This window comes from Mustela nigripes, chromosome 1, assembly GCF_022355385.1.
Source record: "Mustela nigripes isolate SB6536 chromosome 1, MUSNIG.SB6536, whole genome shotgun sequence".
NCBI classification, from domain to species: Eukaryota; Metazoa; Chordata; class Mammalia; order Carnivora; family Mustelidae; genus Mustela; species Mustela nigripes.
The window spans coordinates 243,370,850-243,377,814 of NC_081557.1; the positions used below are offsets into that span (position 1 = coordinate 243,370,850).

Here is a 6,965-nt window from a genome sequence, read left to right on the forward strand (position 1 = left end):
AGAGACTGAATTAGGTAGATATGCAAGGGAACTCAGATGTCTCGCCCAAAGCAGGGAACAATTACACAAACCGTAAGATGGGCTCCTGCTTAAGATGTTTGAGAAAATGCAATAGCCGTGTTGCTGATGTGTAATAAGTAAGAGAAAGAGTAGGAGGATATGACTTCTGTAAGGAAGGTTGAAAAAGGCCACAAGGTCTTGTTTGCCATTGTAAGGACTTTGTGTTTTTTTGGAGAGCAATGAGAAGCCATTGGAGGGTCCCAAGGAGTAAATATCTGCATTGGGCTTTAAGAAGATCAATATGGCTGAGATGTTGAGATTAAAATGAAGCAAGGTCGGGAGAGCAATTAGAAGACTCGTGCAAGAATTTAGGCAAGAGATGATGGTGACATGGACAAGGGTGGTGGTGGTGGGTCTAGGGAGAAGGGATCAGATTATAGAAATGACTTGAAGATATAACCAATAGGATTTAGCAAGAGATTGTATATAGTGTGTGAGACAAAGAAGAATTATGGATGCCTCCAAATACTTTAGCTTAATAAACTGGAGAGATGACTTTCCTTTTTTTTTTTTTTTAAGATTTTATTTATTTATTGGACAGAAAGATCACAAGTAGGCAGAGAGGCAGGCAGAGAGAGAGGAGGAAGCAGGCTCCCTGCTGAGCAGAGAGCCAGATGCAGGGCTCGATCCCAGCACCCTGGGATCATGACCTGAGCCAAAGGCAGAGGCTTAACCCTCTGAGCTACCCAGGCGCCCCGAGAGATGACTTTCAAGTGAGATGGAGAAGACTGAAAATGAGAGGTTCTTTTTTCTGTTGTAGAGTTGGAGACCAGGATTTGGTTTGAGGATGTCAAGTTTGAGATGCCAAGTAGATATATGTACACAGATAAATGAGTCTAGAGTTCCAGAAGAAGAGGTCTGTACTAGAAATCTAAAATTGGAAATTATCTGAGTACGGATGGTATTTAAAACCTTGAAACTGAATGAGATTAGGAAGTGACCATTGAGATGTCCAAGATCTGAATCCAAGGGCATCCCAAAACTTAGAAGATACAGAGATGAGGAGGAATCAGCAAAAGAGACTGACAAAGAGAGTTCTTGAAGATAGAAAAAAAATGTAAAAGATATTTTGAAACCAGGTGAAGAAAATAAATAAGATGTGATCAGCGGTGTCGATTCCTTTAGGTGAACTAATACAAGGATTGAGAAATGAAAAATCAGTTTAGTAACACGGAGATCATAGGGTGTTTATAAGGCCATTTACCATGGTTAGGTAATGGTAAAAGCATGCTTGAGGCAGGTCTGAGAGAGGCTAGGAGAACAGGAATTGGAGACAGAAATATAGAGTTCTTTCGGGGGGGGGGGGAGTTGCCATAAATGAGTCAATAAATGAAGAAAGAGTGGGTAGAACTGCTAAGGAGACATCCTTGAGCAAATAAGAGAGGATAGGATCTACTTAACAACAAACAAGGATAGAGCTGGTCTTGGATGGGAGCCCAGGCAGAAGATCCTAGTAGTAATAGGAGGAAAGACATAATATATGGGCACCAATGCAGGTAAGCAGGTAGATGTTGTGATGAGTTTGTGGTTTTTAATTGTATTAAAGGCCTTTTCAAGAAATATTAGAGCACTTTTCTATTACATATATAAATCGCTTTTTAAGAATGATTTTATTTGAAAGAGACAGAGAATGGCAAGAGAGAGCACGAGGGGGAGGAGAGGGAGAAGCAGGTTCCCCACTGAGCAGGAAGCCCGATGCGGGACTCGATCCCAGGTCTCTGGGATCACTACCAAAGCTGAAGGCAGATGTTCAACCAACTGAGCCACACAGGTGCCCCTGTAAGTCACTTTGTTAAATATGCTTTCTTAAAAGAGCCTAGAATGCATGGCACTGTTGATTTGAAAATGGAAGTGTCCCCTTTTCTTGCAAGGAACAATATTGTGGGTGAAGTGGGTAAGTAATTTTGATGTAGTGTTATCAAAAAAGCATATGAAAATACTGCAGGAGCTAATACTGAGAAAAACTCTGAACAGAATGTTCAGAGTATATAGCATGCAGCTAGGACTAATTTCCTATGGTTTAATATTCTGGGTCAGCAAGCTTTTTAAGTTCTATGATATAACATTGTAAGTATGTGAAAATTCTTTCCTGCGTAGACAATTAAGTAAATACTGTGTCTTTCAGTCCTTTTGAAGTTGATATAGGGAAACTGTCCTGAAGGTGATAATACTTCAGATTTCTAGAAGAATTATGGATGCCTCCAAATATTTTAGCTTAATAAACTGGACAGATGACTTTCAAGTCATGCAAACTTCTGGCATCTAGATACCAAACTGCTTCCATCTCAGAGAGTACTTGGCTCTTGAATCAATCTTTCTCTCTCTTTCTTTGGGTATTTGCTTTTTTTCTTCTTTTAAAGAAATATTCCACCTCCATTATCCTCTCCAATCAGAAATTCTTTGAAATGATGCTGTTGGCCTTGGAGTCATTTGACTCATCATCCTGCGAATGGCCCCACAGATAGCATTGGTTTTAAATTGACTGTTGAACCTGCATGTCACCTTGTCGACCTTGGCCATGTTCATCCGGATGGACATATGGTCTTTGGTGCAGCTAATGCCCTTACCGAGGGAGCATCTTGGCAGCACATACAGGTCTACCAACTCATTGGAATTGTTCTGCATGTCCAGAGTACATCTGCTCCTACTGCCCAAGCGTGAGTGCAGAAACTCCTGAATCAGTTTTAAAAATATTTTTTCCCCATGTGGTACTTTTTCTTAAGAAGAGCTCTTGAATAATTATTTAAATATTTACAGTTGGCTTAAATTTTAAACATTTGGTGGGAGTTTTAAAAATATATGTTAAACTTTCAGAGAACAAAATTTTAAGACCCTCGGAGTTATTATTATAAAATGAATTACTTTCTTTGTTTTTCCAATCTCATAAAAAAATGACTTCAGGGCACCTGGGTGGCTCAGTGGGTTAAGCCGCTGCCTTCGGCTCAGGTCATGATCTCAGAGTCCTGGGATCGAGTCCCGCATCGGGCTCTCTGCTCAGCAGAGAGCCTGCTTCCCTCTCTCTCTCTGCCTGCCTCTCCATCTACTTGTGATTTCTCTCTGTCAAATAAATAAATAAAATCTTTAAAAAAAAAATGACTTCAAAACTGAGAGTACCATGTAGGACCCAGCTGCAAAAATTCAAAATCAGCTATGTGCAGCTGCATTCTGGTTCCTCTAATTCATCTAACAGCTTTTAGTGGGTTCTATAAGTGACATTAGAAAAGGCACAGCAGATGTGCAAGATGGCTCCTGAAATCTAAAGTGGGACAGATGGTTCTCTGGTTGATTGACAGCATGAGGGGCACCGCCAGCAAGGGTCATCTCCTGTGAAGGATTTCCCCCTCCCTCTTCCTGCTTCTGCCTACAAATGGAACTTTCATACAAGAAAGAGAAGCAGGGGATTTAATTAAGAAAGCCTTTCTCTTCAAATATGCATTGTAGTGAAAAGATTCTCAGCAAAAGGGAGTCACTTAGATGTGGAAAAAATTCTCCTCCTCTAACTTTTGACAAAGAGTTGACTCTGTATTGTTATAACAAAGTGGACAAATATACGTTTGAGTGCAAAACTCAGGATACTGAAGATAGAATTGAGATTAATGAAAGAACAAAGAAATAATATTATTGGGATTTATAAGCCCTCAAACAGCATAGATTAGAACTGAAATATTTCATCATTGGAAGCCCTATATTTCCCTAGATAATAAAATGTTTGTTTTAAATTTTAATTAGAAGGCTGGACAAAGTATTTGAGGTTGTTAACCAGCAATTCAGAGTCTAGGCTACATGACCTGTATGCTTAGTCCTCTATACTCCTCTGGGATTCTACAGAATCCCAGTACAGATCAAGATGGTTCTTGATTCACTGTCCTCTCTCTCTTTTCTCAGAAGTTCTATACATGTCCCAACTTTTTCTTACACCATGGCAAACACAGAAAAATGATGGTATTTGTGCTAGTCACTAAAATAAACTGGAGGGGATTGAGGCATCTATACCGGGATTCTATATGTATAGAATACACACAGACACACATATACACACACACACACATCTATTTATATGTTTAGGCACATGTTTATTTATGGCATAAGTGTGATAAAAATAAAATCCAAAACACAAGGGAAGAGAATAAAACAAAACACTGCCTCTATTTGAATAAATATTAAATTGTATAAAACTCCCAAATATATTTTATAAATTTGAACTTGCTTCTCTAAATGTAACTTTTAATTGTAGGTTTAAATTTGAAATGGCCACACAAGTTTTCTTTTCAATGATTAGCTCTTCAAATTCTTTTTTTTTTTTTAAGTTTATGTACTTATTTTTAAGTGACAGCTACACCACCATGGGGCTCGAACTTATGACCCTGAGATCAAGAGTCCCATGCTCTTCTCACTGAGCCAGCCAGGTGCTCCCCCGCCCTTAAATCTTATTTATTTACTTATTTAATTTTTAAGATTATTTATTTATTTACTTGAGAGAGGGAGAGAGAGAGAGAGCAAGCAAGTGAGCACAAGGAGGGAAGGGGCAGTAGCAGAAGCAGACTCCCCACTGAGCAGGGGTCCCGATGCAGGGCTGGATCCCAGGACCCTGAGAGATCATGACTTGAGCTGAAGGCAGATGCTTAACTGACTGAGCCACCCAGATACCTCTATTTACTTATTTATTTTTAACTAATGAATGCTTAATAGTTATTAATGAGAAATTTTGAATATAATAACCTTTCAACGTTTACCACTTAAATTTTATTTAAAGACTCTTACATTTTCTTATCTTTCACTAACAAATGTGACACAGAAATGTCTTGCGATGATTCCAGTGCATTTTGAATCCAAATGAACTTTTAGATTTTAAGTATACAAAAATAACGATGAGCTCTAATTTGCATTGTTTAAGCAGTCCACCGGCAACTGACCTGGACATCACAAAAAGGATGCATCAACTACAAAAGGCCAGATATGTTGAATTAATTTGAAGACTGAGATTTGGGGCTGCTCTCTGGGGCTACTCCCTGAAACTACACCCACCAGAACCCCCTGTCCTGTCTCCTTGGGTTTCCACCCTGCTAGCTGCACCTTAGGACGCCTGCCATGCTCTCTGGGTGTTGAGAACATAAATTATCTCTGGCAGCCCAAAGAGCTCCTTGCCCACGATTGAGTGTTTAGAATCTTATTTGTTCCCACAGAAAGAGCACCACATCCTTTCACTTATTGACTTGATTGCTGAGAAATACATGGGCAACAGAAAATATACTCATCAAAATACCATGTGCCATGTGTTAGGCCTGGTTCAGTAAAGAATACGACAGAACTGGATTCCAGAATCTTACTATCTAATTAGAAAGCAAAGATCAGATTTTGCTCTACCATAAAGCTCACAGAATATGTCTTTTAATTATGTTTCTTTTCTCATAAAAAAGAATGAATTCATTCTTTTATTTTATTCATTTAAGAATATGTATTGATTTCATACTACGTGCCAATCATTTTGATGCCAGACAGACTTCTACTCTTACAGATCTTTTATTTTAGTGAGTGGAGAGAGAAAAGCAATAAAAAACCAAGTAATTGTTCTAGATCATAAGTGCTATGAAACTAAACATGGTGGGGCGCTGGGTGGCTCCGTGGGTTAAGCCTCTGCCTTCAGCTCAGGTCATGATCTCAGGGTATTGGGATCGAGCCCCACATTCATTTCTCTGCTCAGCGGGGAGCCTGCCTCTGCCTACTTGTGATCTCTCTCTCCGTCAAATAAATTAATAAAATCTTAAAAAAAAATAAACATGGTAACATGGAGAGTGCCTGAGGTTCTAATTTTAATTGGATATCAAGGAAGGCCCCTTTGATGGGGTGACATCAGCTGTAACCTGAGACAAGAAGGCATGTGAACACCTCAAAGAACAGTATTCTAGAAGAGAGAACAGCAAGTGCAAAGGCCCTGGTTCCAGGCTCAGCTTAGCATGTCCCAGAAACAAAATGAGTATTATTATTTTGGGAGTACAAATATTTATCAGCCAAGTTCTTTGTCCTAAAAGAGTTCCATAACAGAGAGACATAAGCAAAAAGATCATAATATAATGCAGAACTACACTGAAATGACAGAAGTATGCACAAAGAAAAGATGTGCTAAGAGGGAGGAGTGAAATTCTCTGGGCTGGATTTCCACGAAGGCTTGACAAAGAAAGTAATGTGAAAGTAGGATTTTGAAATACCAACAGAGTGAACCAGGCTGGGAAGAGGGTTAAGCTGGGGGGAAGAGCATACAGGGGCTGTGAGTGCAAAAGGCTGCAGGCTGTGTTTCTCATTGAACCGTACAATAGAAGAAAGTGAGGCTCAAGAGGACAGAGGCTGAGCCATGCAGGGCCTTAATAGTCTGTGCATGATGGGAGCTATCAAAAGGAAACCACAGGGCCGGATTTGTGTTTTCGATGGATCGCAGTAGGCTGTCTCTCTTAAATATGCCTGTGGGAGAATAAATATAGGGCAGCTCTACAGGCAGTGAGAAAGGTGAAATGAGGCCAGTGGCAGAGCTGCTCAGAAAAAAGGGAAGAAACCAAAGAGGTTTTTAGGAGTTGATGAAACAAAAACCACCAAGTAGAGCTAATTGTTCACTGTTGACTCACCATTTACTTTTGAGTATCCGGCACATAGTAGGCACTCAATAAATACTTGAAAAAAATGAATAAATGAATCAATGGTGGCCGGCTGTGGCAGCAGATGTCTGATGAACACAAGTCACGAGGCCCGCATTCCAATAGACTTCCATTAATAGAGAACCACTGAGTGCTGGCCTCTATTCAGCGTGTTGCTTTAATCCTAATAACCCTATGAGGCAAGTGTAATTTCCATTTTTTCGGATGAGAAAAACTTGAGGCTCAGAGAGAGAACGTGCCATGCCTGAGGTTCTAGAA

At 39.8% G+C, this 6,965-nt stretch overlaps 1 pseudogene; it reads right to left on the reverse strand.

Moving 5' to 3' along the window:
* Nucleotides 1–2,449: 2,449 nt before the first annotated feature.
* Nucleotides 2,450–2,685, reverse strand: LOC132015601 (small ribosomal subunit protein eS21-like; annotated as a pseudogene).
* Nucleotides 2,686–6,965: the final 4,280 nt, after the last annotated feature.